The sequence below is a fragment of the Bos javanicus genome, chromosome 5, assembly GCF_032452875.1.
Source record: "Bos javanicus breed banteng chromosome 5, ARS-OSU_banteng_1.0, whole genome shotgun sequence".
NCBI classification, from domain to species: domain Eukaryota; kingdom Metazoa; phylum Chordata; class Mammalia; order Artiodactyla; family Bovidae; genus Bos; species Bos javanicus.
The window spans coordinates 9,042,754-9,059,963 of record NC_083872.1 but is presented as its reverse complement, the minus strand read 5'-3'; the positions used below and the strand labels follow the sequence as shown (position 1 = coordinate 9,059,963).

Genomic DNA, 17,210 nt, shown 5'->3' with positions numbered 1-17,210 from the left:
TATAAGTAGACAAAAATGGTATCAACTTTGAACAGTTAAGTAAACTTTTGCTGCTGCTGCTGCTTAGTCACTTGTGTCCATCTCTGTGACCCCACTGACTGCAGCCCACCAGGCTCCTCTGTTCATGAGATTTCCCAGGCAAGAATACTGGAGTGGGTTGACATTTCCTTCTCCAGGGGATCTTTCCAACCCAGGACCTGAGCCCACGTCTCCTGGTTGGCAGGTAGATTCTTTACCACCGAAAAGCCCAGAATTTACCAGTTTCTTAAATCAGATATAAAATAAAATAATTTACAAAATTTATAAATTTTAAACCAAGTCTAATTAATGACTGAACCATTATTTGTAATAAACAGATGAAATTTTAGGGTTATAATAAAAAATTCAAGCTACTTTAATTATTTTCTTAGTTTTTAAAATATGCACATACAAATCAGTGAAATATGTTTACTTTGGAAACTCTTAGAACTTTAAGCATTGCAAATTAAGACAATGTACAAAATCATCTAAACCTACTATATTAGAATACATCTATCTCAATCTAAAGCACTATACTCAAGATAGTGTCTTGGACAAAGAGAGAAACAATCTGTCTCTCTTTGTAGAAATCCTGGATAATATAGTTATCTGGTGATGTCACTGGTCTGCAAACCTTAGGTTTCTAGTGTATTGAAGGCTGGTGGTAGTATATCATTTTTCTAGTTCTATCTCATGAAAATGATAATACTATACTATTATAGCCATCTCCCACCTCATTTCTTCACTTTCAGCAGTTTTCACATCACAGTCAAATCGAACTTCTGGAATAAGTCAAGACACTTCCTCCAATATTCACGTGACGTATTCCTATTCCAGTTTCTGATCACGGCCCATAAGCCTTGGCTGGCCTCACCTCCCTTCCTCATCTCTGTCTTCTCCAGCTCAACAGACCATGTTCCTACCTAGGGCCATTGCTGTTGCTCTTCTGCCACTAATGACCTTCCCTAGATATTTGCATGGCTCAGTTCCTCAGTTCATTCTAGTCCTTGATCAAGTGTCAGGAAGTCTTCCATTGCCACTGTACCCACTCCCCCTGTGTACTTTCTTTATAAGTTCAAGACCTGATATGATAGACTTTGGTTTATTTGTCCACTTGTTTATTTTGTCTCCCTCTTGCTACCACACATGAAGGCAGACATTTCTGTCTTATTCTTGCCCACAGTACCAGCATGTGGAGAGTATCTGGCCTATATGAACACTCAATAAAAATTTCTTGAATGAATTGGTTCTTCGTGTTTCAGCTTAGATATTTTGTCTGCTAAAATATTACTCAATCCCGTTGGCATGGCATCTAGGTTAGATGTCCTGTCTGAGTCTGTTGTGCTCTATGCCTGACACAGATTGGGCAAGTACTCAGTTATCTCTTAGGTAATATGTACAGTGAAGATTCTTTTTGATCTATTTACTTTTCTGAATTCAGAGTAAATTAAGAAATGATATAAGATATTCTTTTCCAAATACATGGAACACTTAGAGATTCACAGATGAAATCTGCAATGAAATGGCATAGCATATAAATCCTCTTGAATTAATTTGATGCTGTTTCCTTGGGTATGGCCATAAAATATTCCTGCTGTATATTTCTGAGATTCCAAAATTTATTTGGGGGGGGTAGAAGTAAGAACTATAGATCCTTAGGAGAATCTCATAACTCTTCACATAAAAATTCACACAATATATTGTTTATGCTTTTAAGAGTTCAAAGTCAACCTGAAGCTCTAAATAGACTCCTACTCTTTTGACCTTGGGTTAAGAATCTTTGTTCTTTCCTTCTGTATTTTTGTTTTTGACCAGTTTATAAACAAGTTCATTTTTCTTCACACTAAGCCAAAATATTAATTCCACATCAACTATCCTTTTAGCCTTTACTCACTTTTCTCTTCATCATTTTCATAGTGAAGCAAAGTCGCTCAGTTGTATCTGACTCTTTGTGACCCCATGAACGGTAGCCTACCAGGTTCATTCATGGGGTTTTCCAGGAAAGAGTACTGGAGTGGGTTGCCATTTCCTTCTCCAGAAGACCTTCCCCACCCAAGGATTGAACCAGGGTCTCCTGTATTGTAGGCAAACGCTTTACTGTCTGAGCCACCAGGGAAGTCCAAGTGAAAAAGTCATAGTGAACTTTTCTGCATTTAATTCCACGTATCTATTCAGTTCAGGAATCTGGCTTCCTCATTCATTATATCAAAGCCATCATGCATCTCATGGATGTCAAACCGAACACCTAATTCTCAGTCTTCAGTGGTCTAAGCAGCATTCTACTATTTGAAACTGTGGTGCTGTGTCAATGCCCATACTTTTTGGTTTCTGTAGTTTTGAGTTTTATTGTAGCTTCTTTTTCTGCTTCCTCCTCACTATATTCTAGACCCAAATTTCCTCTAGATGGCTAGCTACTTATAGATATCCTACTGGTACATTAAACCCACAAACCTCAAATGAAACAATGCAATTTCCCTTATATCTTTTTTCTTATTTTGTGTTCCCTGGCTTAGTATCTGATAAGAAAACTGAAATTCATCTTTGACTCGACTTAACTTCCAGTCCCATATCTGATTAAATGTCACAGATTATTGATTCTTTCCCTGAAATGTCCCTGATATTCTTTCCCTTCTATTCTTTCAGGCCACCAACTAATCCACCTCTTATCATGTTACTGCCTATATATGCTTTAGCTTCATAACTGATGTCTTCTCTTTAATATCCTGCCACTTCATTCCAAGCTCCATAGTGCCCTGATCTCTAACCTTGCTTTTTTTTACAATATTAGAGTACTTTGTGTTGCTATTAAAAGACATACTTTTTTCTTCTAAATACCTCAGTTGATTGCATACAAGTCTGCTTTTACCATCAGGTTATGAATTCCTCAAGGGGAAAAATTATATTCTAACCTCTCTTATACCCTCCACAGTGACTCTTTGGGCTTCCCTGGTGGCACCAGTGGTAAAGAACCCACCTGTCAAAGCAGGAGATGCAGGAGACACAGCTTCCATCCCTGGATTGGGAAGATCTCCTGGAGTTGGAAATGGCAACCCATTCCAATATTCTTGCCTGGAAAATTCCATGGACAGAGAAGCCTGGTGGGGCTACAGTCTGTGGGGCCGCAAAGTTAGACACGACTGAGCACATTGCGATCCTTTGACCACAGTATGAACCTAATAAATATTTGATGAATTGAGCATAAGATATGTGAGAAAAAATAATTCAGAAAATATGTCATCACTGTGACAGGCTGACCAAGATGCCCTTCTCTACTTTAAAACCAGAAAATAAAACTACATCATTGTCCCTAATAGTTTATGCTCAAATATTAGCTAATATCTTACCATCCTTGGTATTTAATTTTTGAACAAGGAATTGTTTAAAAAATATACTGGAAAATTTAAAGAGAGTAGAAGCATATATTGACTTAGTAGTCATATGTAATCAGAAGTCAATGATTATTTCACTAAAATTTCTCACAATAGTTATTAGCAAAACAAGGATTTTATGAATATTAACTTTTTGAGTGTTTTATATGTATAAAAATAACATAGGAGTAGTAAGTAATTTCTTCAATATGCTATCCAAAATATATAATATGGGATTAATTCATATACTTCAATTTTTGAACCATACCTCTGAATTCTGTCTAAGGTTCTGTAAATAAACATATGACTTACCTTGTCATTACTTTTACTCTGACTTATCTGAAGCTAGTGATATGACAGAATGTTTGACATATATGCTGTGAAAAGCTAAAAATGTGGTGTAAGATGAAACTACTCTAGATTGGTAGGTAAAATAAATAGGCAAAATGGTGCATTAGAAAGATTGCAGGTCCTTAGAATCAGACAGGCTTGGGATTAAACTATGATTTTAACATACGCCAGCTCAGGAATCTTAAGAGAATTATTCAAATTCTTGAGTCTTCTCTTTTAAGCCATGATAATGGTACCAGCCTTAGAGTTATGAAGATAGAATGAGGAGAAATGACCAATGAATGATTAAGGTTTTTAAATACTTCCTATTCAGAAAGGATGGGCCCCCTTCTCACTTCCTGTCTTCTAACAGAACATAAAAAAGATACAGTCAAAATGCTAACTCTGATTAATTAACTAGGTTTCATTACATTCACTTATTAAAGAATATGTTTGGATGTTCTACTGGGTTCCAGAAAACATGGTCTATTTGGCAACGACTCTTACAAAAGGTGCCTGACGAGCAGCCTCAGTCCAGCTGTCAGGTCCAGGACTCACGCTGTGGGATTCCTGCCAGCTGGCTGACCCGTGTCCCACCCATGAGGGCGCTCAGGAAGTTGTTTCCTATAAAACGTAACTGAAGTAACGTTCAGTTTACCGGATAACCCTTTTAAAGATGTTAAGTGTTATGGGGACTAGAGGTAGGCTTGAGGGGAAAGCATGTACTCGTTTTGGATTGAAATATCTTGTATTTGAAATACCAGGTCAACTAGACACAGAAATCTAGTAGGAAGCCAAGAGAGAAGATTAGAGACTACACTCCCCAGTACAGCAGAGGTCAGGTTCTGTTTCCTTTACTCAGGGGTACGTCTCCCTGCTCATGCTATCTGCTCAATCAGTAATAACAATGGCGACAACAATGACTCTAATAGAACCCTTATTATGAGCCAGATTATATTCCAAAGAATTTTACCGATAGTTAATTATCACAACCATATGATGGAATATGAAAAACTCAGGCACACAAAAACTAAGTAATTTGCACATCTAACCAGTAAGGTAGACTGACCTCTAACCAGTAATTTAGATTGACAGAAAGAAGTTGACATTTACACCCAAGCATTTTCTCTTTAAAAATCTACACTCTTAATTATCCTCTCTAGCTTGCAAAAGTAAGGAATAAAAAACAAACCAGGGAGCTTAAAATAGTCATACAATACTTAATTTCTATTTTTCAAGAAGTAATTCAGACAACAAACATTCTTTTTCAAGATATGTGAAACTTAACAGAGAGAAATAAAAATGAATAATGAAATCTTGAGAGATTTAAAATTATGAACAATGTTTTATAGTTGAGAAGTAAGATTAGGAATATTTTCTCATCTCTAATTGGGTCTCACTTCTCTTTTATTTAGTGCACATAAAATAGGTCAATTTTCTCCATAACATATCAGAATTTATTGGCATTCTACTAGTTAATAGAAAAGTATTATTACTCATATCAACATTTTAGAATTGTACAGGATTCTAAATTCTTCACACTCATTTGATCTCAACAAAATTGTTACATAGAGAATAAAGCTCAGAAGTTATATATTTATTTTTTCTACCCTAGGAATGGAAGAAAATTCATCAGCTTCTGCAGTCCAAACACTTTTTCTTTCAAAGTAATTGTACTCACAGTTCCTCATCTTAACCAACCAAAGCTGCTATGACAGGGGATTGGGCAATTAGAGAGTAATATTGCGAGGTTTCCATGTATCTTTTTTTCTCCTTTTAAGATTTTTGTTTTTTACCTTATTATCTCTGTCTGGCTACACTTTCACAATATCTTCCTTAGATCACAAATTGTAAAGCAGTTTTAATATCACGTACAGCATATTCACTAATATAGTTGTTACCATTCAATACAGATTTAATACATGAAGTCAGTCATTCCATTTTTTGGTGAACTTTGTCTTTACCTCAAAATCTTCCAAAACTTTAGAGAGAGAATATATTACTCCTTCTCCTTTTATTATTGTATTAACTCTAAATCGGAAAAGAACATAGTTGCAGATAAAGGACTTTTTTCTCTACTAACACAATAAGAAATGTTTCAAAAATTCAGATACATGAATGTGAATCCAAAGAAGGGAATCTTTAAATTGAGTTTGAACTTTATTCTAACATAAAATTACATAAATGGAAAACTAATGAAAAAATTTTCAAATTATCTTTTATTAGAGAGCTTCTGAGAAGAAGCTCTGTAACATCCCATTAACCATTCACTTTTTCATTCATGCTACATATATTGTGGAGCAATTATGTGCCAGGCACTGTGTTGAGATCAAAATTATAGTTAAAACTTAGTGGAGCAAGGCCTGCAGAGAAAAGGGTTCCAGGGAGTTGGCTCAGCATATGCAGAGTTTCTAATGTCCACAGAAAGCACAGTGTGAGTGGGGAGCCATAAAACTGGGAAGATAAGGAGGATCCAGACCCCGGAGGTCTTTATATGTCATAGCAAGGACATTGAATTTTTTTTCTTAAAGTTTATAAAATCATCAAAGAGCTCTAAGTGGGATAGAAGGGGCACTAACTTAATCAGAGCTGAATTTTCAAAATGCCACTTCAGCTGTGGTGTGGTGAATAGATTTCAGGAAAAGAATAATAGAAGAGTTAAGTTACACAGTTATTTATTCCCAAAACCTATTCAATAAATTCACTGTTCCTATAAACCAATTCTCTTAAAAAGCTTGAATGACAGCTTGTTTTCAGAAAATCCTGTATAGATGAGGGCTGAGAACACAGCAGGCCAACTCCCTGCTTCCTTGCCCTGAACAGATTCACAGATGCCATTTTCCCATCACCTTACAAAGCTGACATACTTGGTTGATATAATACTATGTAATATTATATATATATATATTTATAATATTTATAAATATATTTATAATATTATAAAGTTTATAATAAGTTATAAATTTTGAGCTAATTTTTTAATAATGTGATTCCGTTTATATTGATCATTTATAGGCTACCTAGGATAAATTCGGAGAAGGCAATGGCACCCCACTCCAGTACTCTTGCCTGGAAAATCCCATGGGCAGAGGAGCCTGGTGGGCTGCGGTCCAGGGAATTGATAGGAGTCGGACACAACTGAGTGACTTTACTTTCACTTTTCGATTTCATGCATTGGAGAAGGAAATGGCAACCCACCCCAGTGTTCTTGCCTGGAGAGTCCCAGGGATGGCGGAGCCGGGTAGGCTGCTGTCTCTGGGGTTGCACAGAGTCGGACACGACTGAAGTGACTTAGCAGCAGTAGCAGTAGCAGTAGGATAAATTTGCTTGGAGAAAAGTAAAGGTAACTGACCTATGGACTGATAATAGTTAACTATAACACCCTAAAAAGAGTGCTATTGGAGTTATTAGTGTATGCCAGGCAGTGTTCCAAACACTTTATCTTGTATTGTAATTTAAACTTTGTAAGAATTCTATGAAATAATACCCTAAGAGACCGAAACTTCTTCATAGACTATCCATATCATCACAGTTAAAAAGTCTGAAGTGAGCAAAACAAAAATCAAACTAATGAACTTGAGGGATGGTATGGGGAGGGAGGTGGGAGGGGCATTCAGGATGGGGAACACGTGTACACCTGTGGCAGATTCATGTTGATGTATGGTAAAACCAATACAATATTTTAAAGTAATCAGCCTCCAATTAAAATAAATAAATTTATATTTAAAAAAATAAAATGCTTTAAATACTGGCCAAAAAAAATAATAATAATAAAGCCAACAAAAAAGGAGAAAAATCCTATAAAAGAATCCCAAACACAACCTTTTTATCTCAAAACACTTCTGTTATAGTAGATTGCTGTTGTCATAGTTTAGTGGCTAAATTGTGCCTGACTCTCCTGTGACCCCATGAACTGTAACACTCCAGGCTCCTCTGTCCATGGGATTTCCCAGGCAAGAATACTGGAGTGGTTGTCATTTCTTTCTCCAGGGGATCTTCTTGACCCAGGAATCAAACCTGCGTCTCTTGCCTTGGAAGTGAATTCTTTACCACTGAGCCACCCAGGGAAGCTCTTATCATAGATTATGTGACATTAAAAAAACACTACAATATCACATTTGGCCTCTGATTAGATCTGACTAACTTACGAGTCAAAAGGTTTTACTATGAATTTGCTAAAGTACAGCATCAGGTATGTAGTAAATGATTATGTTCACTTACCAAAAGATGAAACATCAAGCAGAAAAAAAGGGATGCAGTAGTCAACAGTTACTCCAGTTCAATTCTACAGCTTCCATCTTCTGGAAAGACGATCATTTTATCTGGTGTTAAGTGTCCTTTTGTCTAAGTAGTTCTCAAGTTGCCATTAGTAATGTGTGAGAACTGCTCATCAGTCAAGTAATGCCTACAACCACTTTCTCATTTCTCTTATATGACATACTGCTTGTGATTCAGAGAACAAGCAGACTGCTACAGGAGACAGGGTTGCAAAGATAATAACACCACTTAGGAAGACAAAGGGGATATAATTACTTCAACGAAAGACATGAAGGCAGTCAACTGGGTCAACATGAACTTGCTCATAAAAATGTTGAATCACTAGAATTTAAGAGAGTAACAACTGCTTAAAGCTTGAAATAGCAAACTTAAGATAACAAAACAAGAACTAAATAGACCACAAAATGGACCTTTGAGTATAGAAATACACACTTCGGAGAGGTAGAATGAAAAGATAAGTTTCTTTAAGGAAAACTATATAATTAATGGATTACAGATCCATTCTGGGCTATTAAAAACAGAGTTCAGTTAGTTTTATAGAGCTCTCTTCTCCACTGTCTGTTCCTTTGCCAGGAAATAGGCACAGACCATAAACTAAAAGCAAGTTCTGCAGTTCAAGTATAAGCTGATGTTTTTAGTTCTACAGAGAAAACCATGGCATTCCCTTTAAAATTTTTAGCTACCTTAACATTTTCTGTTGAAATTCTTCAAAAATGATCTTCACTCCTATTCACATCTGTCAGAAGCCATCCTTACCCGCACCCTGATGTACACAGAAATCATTTTTGTGTCCCCTAGAACATTCCATGAACCTCCCTTAATGTGACACTAATGTACTGCTTTGCTCCAGCATCTTTACTTGCTGGGTTTGTTTTTTTTTTCTTTTTTTTCAACAGATTGTGCTGTCCCAGGCAGGGAGTACATTAAGACATCTGTCCCTCACACCTGCTTTATCAAGGGATTCCACTAGTTGCTAAAGGAACTTCTTTGAGATGAAGTACTAGGTGAGAAAAACTGAGTCAGAAAGGTGTTTCTATTTTCCAGTTACATATAGTTACCTATTCACTCAAGAAATGAGCAGATCACTGTATTGCCAGTTTCTCTATATATTTAAATTAGAGCAGAAAAGGTGAGGATTCCTAAAATTTATGCCATTACTTAAAATGCTTGTTAAGAGAAAATCTGGAAATGCTAATGGTTAGAGAGAACTCTCAATGAGTGGAGTCAAACAGGGTAAAACCATAAACATAAACATAAATTTTCTCTTTTACCTTCTTTTACTTTCTTCCATGACATGCAAAACTCCCAACAAAGCATGAGTAGTAAAGTTGCCTTTTTTGTTGTTTCTTTACTAAGATGTTAGGCCATACAGTATACATAAGGGTCAAAAATTATATAAATTACTCTGAAATTATGTGCCATTTTTATTTAAAAAATGTTAAAAAAAAAAACCTCTGGAAAACAGTTCTTTCCAACTTGAGCTTTATATGGTTTTTCAAAATCACCAGTAGCTTTTCTTTGTTTCTTGAATCCTGTAGTTCAGACTCATTAGAACCGCTTTCTTCAGAAATGGGAACGCTTCATGTGGCCTCCCTGCTCGCAGCATAACAGGCAAATGCACTTACAGTTCCAAAGTTCTCAAAAGCATTTCAAACTGGTATCTCACTTTTCCACTGAGTTCCTCTATAGCTTACGGAGCTGGCATCATGACTGTGGTTTTATTCGTTTCCAATAGGGTAGAACTCAGCAGTATTCTGTGATGGGTGCACATTTTCTTAAGAAGCTCTGACACCTGTTGTTCTGTGATAAGAACTAGAACCTTATTGATTGTTTCTTTTTTATGGGCCTCTTGTAAGAATTCATCCATCAGAGTTACTGCATATATTAAGCTCTCTTTTGTGTTCATATGGAAAAGTCTAATGGAATACACTCTCATTTACATTTTAAGGTAGCATAAGCAACCTGTTTGTACTAACAGATGGGTACAGAAGGATTAAAGGATGTTTGAAGCATATTACAATCAGTATTTTTATGTGAGGAAGCTTTTTGATTATAATTACTCTTAAATAGGATTATAATTTTCATAATTCTAAGCACACATCTTAAAATGTTGTATTTGTAGTTCTATGCAATTTTTTTGCAAATACATCCATAACATATATTTAACAAGAAAATCTTTCTTCCAGTTGATTCAGTGTTTTGGAACACTATTTAAGCTCCACACAATATAGTTTATACTAGTTAATATATACAGTTTTATGTCAGTTTGTGAAACAAATTGAATAATTTGCTGAAAAGTGAGAGACTAAATTTAAAATTAACATATTATAAGAATATTTTCATATAAAATAATTTCATATTATATACAACAGACTCTTTGTCCTATAAACGTTCTTCTCAAATGATATTAAATGGATTTTAAATGTTTTCACACTAGCAAAATGATATCAAAGCATAGGGCACTTTCCTTTACTTAGATTATAGCTGCTAGTAATAAAACGCAATCACTAGAAAGAATAATATATGTTATTTTGAATGATCTTTGGTACGTGCCTGAATTTGCCTGCTGGGGGCGAGGTATGAATTCCAACACTGGAATGAAGAAACAAACAAAAAATACAAACCAAAACCAAACAAAAACATAGCCAGAAAGCGATCAACAAACTTCTGCTATATCTGGAAACTAATTTAAATAGAGAAATTTGAAGTATCTATTGATTTCTGGGTTTCTAAGCAACAGCTCTTACATGCAATGTTCTTGTTATAGTTTGGAACTATCTGGGCCATAGAAGCATAATCCATTTATTAAAGGGTACTTGGAGAAGGGAGATAAAACTTTAACTTTCTCACAAGGAAAGATGAGACGTACTCTCAAAAATGGCTTTTCTTTTCCTTAAAAATTACACCTTGAACAGAATTAGAAGAGGCTATGATCTCAAATGAAACTATGTAAGGATTTAGGGGATAAGGGGAAATTGAGGGAAATGAAATTGCTAAATTGTTTCTATTGATGTTTGAAAATTGTCGGAATGCTAGAATGTAAATATAAATGCAGGTTGACTAAATTGACTTTAAAATTTTAAATGATTTCCTAACCAAATAGTATGGTATAATTGTTACTTCTTTACCACATTTTGTGAGATTTTCATAATTATTTGGGAAGGATTTTTTGAAACTACCTTAGAAGATTAAGATTTTCAGTGTTTTATTATTTTATTCAATGTATATAGGACTTAATTGAGTCAAAGGAAAAATGTAGTTGTTTGGGCAAGCTCAGAGTATTTTGACTTCCAAAGAAAAGCAAAGAATATAGACTTTTCATGTCAAAAAACACAGGATCAAATTCTGGTCTCTACCCACCTACTGGCTGTTAACCATAAACAAATGACTTAACTTTTCTGAGTCCATTTAGATGCAAAATACAATTAATAAAATCAACCTCCTAGACTTTTGTAAGTATTAACCTCAGTGCTTGAATATAGTAACTGCTTCAACAGTCATATTAACCACTTGTGGGCCAATGTTGATAATACACAGCTCTCCACACTAGTTGCCAAATTCCATAAATCTGAGCCATGTTAAGTGATGAGTGTTGTCTATTACTATACAACTCTTTGATAGTACCTTGATTCCTAGGATTCCCACCACTTTGTCTTTAATGCATGTCTTAATAGCAATTTTATTAGGCCTGAAAATTAAGCACAGTAAAGTAGAAATACATTTAAATGGACTAACACTTTTTCATTCATTATGATTTGTTCATCTAACCACCATTCACTTAGAGCCTGTTCTGTGCCTGGCACTGTGCTAGGTATCAAAGTGAAAAGTCGCTCATTCGTGTTGGACTCTTTGGGATGCCATGGACTATACAGTCCATGGAATTCTCCAGGCCAGAATACTGGAGTGGGTAGTCTATCTCTTCTCCAGATGATCTTCCCAACCCAGGGATGGAACCCAGGTCTTCTGCATTGCAGGCAGATTCTTTACCAGTTGAGCCACAAGGGAAGCCTGCTAATATGAGGGGAAGCTTGAAGAGAAATCTGCTGCCCTGCAGGCAAGTAACATTCATAGAGCAAGGACAGTTTGATTAAAGAAGTATAAGAGGTTACACAGTACAAAATAGATTTACTATTAATACTAGAGCAATTATATCAAATGTTGTGTAATCAGTGGTCATCAAGGCTGGCTATCAAGCTTACTTAAACTGGTAATTACAACTTAGCAAAAAAAAATTACTCAAGAAGTGGTTATCCTTTTACCATAATGGACTTTATGTCCTGAACCACAAAATCTTTTAAAGTGTCTGTCATTAAAAGACATGACAAACAAAAATCCCTGCAATGTTCTTAGTAAACTGTGATGCTAAGACAGTGTTTTATCCATGAAAGTCCAAAGGGAACTCACCATAACAGGCAAATTTTTATTCCAATGATAATCTGTATCTTTAGAGTTCTATAATTATTCTTTACTGATTAATTTATCAACTATATAGGAGGTCAAATCTCAATAAAAGAGTCATCTTGGAGTAAACTTCTAATAAAACACGAAGTCTAAACATAAATGTCCTTGCCAATGATTAATTTTGCTAGGAAACACTTTTTTCCTCCCATTTCTAATGAGTATTTTCAATTTTAAATCATTGCCACCATTGTTTCAAGTATTCAGGATACATCCTTTAAAAACAAAAAAATGTAAATTTTCCTTGCTGAGAAAAGGAGGGAATAGAATATTAACTTACTTCATCCTCAAGGCAATTTAATAATGTAAATGCTATTACCTCCATTTTACAGATAAGGAAACTGAGGTCCAGGTAGATTAAACAAATAGCCTGTCACAGAAGAAAACAGGTGGAGGACCCAGGATTCCAACCCAAGCGGTATGCCTCCAGAATCTCTGTGCACTTTACATTAATGCTTGTGTTAATTTGTTCTAGCTATTTCTCATAAAGTTATTTCACATTTATTAATCATACCCAAACATACAAACAAAACCAGTCACTCTAACAATGTTAGTGCTTCACAGTTACCCAGGTACTTCCTACCACACCATATTCTCACTCAGGAAAAATAAAACCTAAGTTCAAACAGTTAAAGCAACTTCACTTTATCAAAATTTCTCATATTTATGAGTTTCCATTCTGAAATACTTTGTCATGCCACCCTGTTCTACACTGATCAATTCACTGATTTTTTAGCCAAAGAAAAATATTAATCTTAATATACATTTGATCTTTAAATTTTCAAAGACACAAGAAAATGCGATTGATCTGCTAGATAACCATGGAACAAAAAGACGTATTTCAGTGTTTCTCCTCCCTGCTCCACTGCATTCTTTATCTATACACACACACACACACACACACACACACACATAATGTCTGGGCGGAAAATAGAATGCATGGTCCCATAAAACTTTTTAAGATATGGTTGAAGGAAGATTGTTTTTTTTTTTTTTTTTTTTTTTTATTATTCCAATTTTATTTTATTTTTAAACTTTACATAATTGTATTAGTTTTGCCAAATATCAAAATGAATCCGCCACAGGGGAAGATTGTTTTCTTCCTGGTCATTATAAAGGTGTAGTTCATTGACACTAGACTACTAATGATACAAATAAACACATACATAACCAATAAGCATTTATTTCTCCCTGAGGACCAAATAGTGCTACCTCACTCAAGATATACTGACAAAACTGGGATGCTGGGCTTGGAAAGTTAAATAAGCAACACTTTTCTCCTCTTGTGAATTTTGATCATGCTAATCATTCAGACACTACTTTAATATGATATGTTGTAGAGCATCTAGGCAACTCCTAAAATTATTGGCACTCCTAAATTATTGTTCAACACTTGGAAAAGTGTGCTTTTCCCTCAAAGTATTTGAAAATACTTTAGAAACTATTTAACTGTCATTTTAAGTTGAAGCAGTATTTAAAGATAACAAGAAATACTACCTTTTTTATAGGAGAAAGGGTTTTTAAAAACTAGAAATGTGAAATTATACAATTGAAAAGAAAATCTCAAAAGGCATATGAATTCAGTGCCTGCATTCACACAGCTTTCCCATCTTCAAGGTGCAGATAAAGATTTTAATTAGGTCCCTTGAAAACTGTTTTTAATGCTAAAATAAAAATTCCATCATTACTTTCTTTTCACATAGTACTCAGGATACCATGCCTAAAATTAGGATTTAAATTCATGATTAACATTGCAATAAAAGATTAGATAAATATAACACAGGCCATACTGCATTCATTTAAGTGCATTTTAGCAAATAGGTTTTTAACATTAAGCATTCATTATTATACACATAGAGATGGGTTGTATATTTTATTTTCCCTCACTTGCTAATATTTTATAAAATCCCAAATGAAAAAAATACATATCTAAAGTTATTATAATAATAAACATGCCATTACTGAAAAAATGCTCTAGGGTAATTATTGTATACATATCAAACTGACTGAATTCAATATTAAGAAGATATTTACATATATTCTCTCTCTTTTTTTTTCTTTTTTTTCTCTCTCTCTATTAAAGCATCTTTTCCATGTCTATACTTACCATAACAAAAGATGAAGAGAATACATGTGAGATTATTTTTAATCATTATCTACTAGTCATTTTGATAATATTTAGTTATCCTCAAATATAAAAGTAATGTTAATAAGTAAGCAAAATAAAAAATTCATTTATCAAATGCATGTTCATTCAACTTGCATTGCACAAATAATCGAAGTTACTGTTAGATTTAATTCTGAAGCCGTGATTTGCAGGAGTCTTGTTTTCATGGTCAAGGTGACTTCTGGATACACTAAACGAATCCTTACACAGAACTGCACCAAAGAGAAAACAACATGTGTCAACCCTGTGGGTGGAGGTGACACACAATTTAAAATGTCTAATTACACGTTTCACCTTAGCTAAACACCCTGAAAGATGACATGATCTAATTGCAGATTAATGCATTATTTCTCTAAGGCTACAAATGAAGCAGCTAGAGGAAATCTCACACTGATTCTCTAAGTAGTCCAAGACTTATATTAAATGTCTTTGCTTGCCATATAAATATGAATAATCCTCCTGCATAGCACTGACTCCAAATAAAACTAAAATATTACTGGGCATTGAAATATCACTAAGGATTGTTTTTGAAAATTGAATAGGTAAAAATAATCCCAGGCTAGGTACCCAAAGCAAACCAGGCTAGACCTAATGAAAAATCAGATACATTGTCTTCACTCTTTCTGCTTCCTCCTTCATATTCCCTACTTCTTTCTCTTGCTCTCCATTCCTTACTTTCTCATTTTCTTGAATTTTTAATGAAATATTTTTTTAAAAAAACTTTTTTTTCTTCTGGCAATGCCTATTTGGATTTTTTTTAACTTCATACTGTGGTATGAATTTTCAAATTTCATCAAAATTTGTGCTTGCTGGATGCCTAAATTCTTTGAGACATTGCTTCTGGTGGATTATACAATTTGCCTAACTTCTCAATATAATACCTCAATTCTCTTTAAACTGGGAATGACTCTGATTTGCTTTGTTTGTAATAGTTTGCTTATGAGAGAAAAAACTTAGCTCAGAATGCAGAATGTGATTCAATAAATCTATAGTCTCTCCTTTGAGAAAACCACAAATGTTGGTCTCTTTTCTTGATGGAGAAAGGAGTGTATTACCCTGAGCAATTTCCTACAACAATGGCCATTTTAAGGGACCAGAATCTACACAGTTTTCATTATGTCATTGATTGATTTTTACCCTGCAATGAAAATGAATATAAGGAAATATAGGAGTAGAATGTTGTGGGGCTAAAACCTGTATAAAAACAAACGTGCAAATCAAAAACAATAGTCTAGGAATATTCCAGAATTGCCAGTAAACTAATAATGACAACAGTGCTTTTTGGTATAACTACTATACAGTATTCATCTGAATCGAGCGTGAGTCATGGCATTCTGACAATCCATGCCGAATTTGAAACACATTGGAACTATAATTTATAGTACAATAGAACCTAAGTTGCAGGCACATGTAGTTCAGCCTCTTTAAATATTCTATAAATAATAGCTCAGAGAGGCACAATTGACAATGAGCAGAGGCTGGATGATGAATCATCAAGTAGTTTAAGTAAAACCCTGCCTTGATTAAACGCTTTGTTTTTAAACCACCTGCATCAGTGTCTGTTGTAGCGGGACAGATCAAATTGTTCTCGGGCTTTTTTCAAAAAAAGCAGACAGGCTTACAAATGACAAGTTTTATCATATTATGAAACTGATGCCAAACTGAAATGCTGAGCATGGTGTAACTGCAATTATCTGTGTTTGGGCCTAGGGTGGAGTGCCAGGCAATGCCAAATACAGGACTGATGTACATGATCAAGCTTGTACGGCTTTGGCTTGTTGACTTGTAATTGCATTTTGGTTTTCATGGCCTGGAGAATTCATTTTTCCTGCCCTCACTTCAGGAGTCTCTTTTGTTTATCCCACCAACCAGTTACCAGATGCTGCATCGACAAAGCTAATTAGCAGAGTCTCCTTCGGAAGCTGGGGCTTGCTGAGTGTGGTCATTAGAACAGACAGAAGTGTAGAGGCTGGGGACATCCTGAATGACACAGAAGCTCCAGCAAATGCTCTTGTAGCCAAACCACATGGTGCAGGTGGCTGTGACCACGCAATGGCAAAATGTCCACTCAGGTGAATACAAGACCTGGTCGTTTTTAATCTGGCATTTAGCATGATGCCGAATAGTGGGTTGACTAACTTGTTCATTGCCCTGAATCACAACACAGACTAAAAGAGTTTTATTTTAATGTTAACTAGACATTTTATTTAAACAGTTACAGACTGACATCACATATTAAATAATACATTTTAAACTAGTTATCTCCCCTTTCCTTTGGAGTATCCTATTTACTTTTAAAATGTTACGCTTTTAAAACTGACATTACTGTTGTCCTAAACCCTATTTAACACTACTTCTCATATGTTTTCTGTACTAAGACCCAAAATTATCACTAGGCTGTCATTTTACCTTATATCATACTTTGTATCAATTCCTTGCTCATGTCCCTTCTCTACCTGCAACCTACACTGGTGGCTTCTGGAGGAATGGAGACAGAGATGCGTTCTAATTTATCTTTTAATCACTAGAATTCAGCACAAATCCAGTAACAATTGCTTAATAAACCAATGAATGAAGTTCCTGGGCCCATA

General features: G+C 35.0%; 1 protein-coding gene across 8 annotated transcripts in view; it reads right to left on the bottom strand.

Moving 5' to 3' along the window:
• Positions 1 to 17,210, bottom strand: part of SYT1 (synaptotagmin 1) — a 608,049-nt gene that overhangs the window by 496,616 nt on the left and 94,223 nt on the right. Inside the window, exon 1 of one of the 8 annotated variants that reach the window (XM_061415610.1) lies at positions 7,938 to 8,153. The exons of the other annotated variants lie outside the window; for them this stretch is intronic. The gene's annotated coding sequence lies outside the window, so the exon portion shown is untranslated. Of the gene's footprint in view, positions 1 to 7,937; positions 8,154 to 17,210 lie in introns of those variants that run through there. 8 annotated transcript variants of the gene reach the window in all.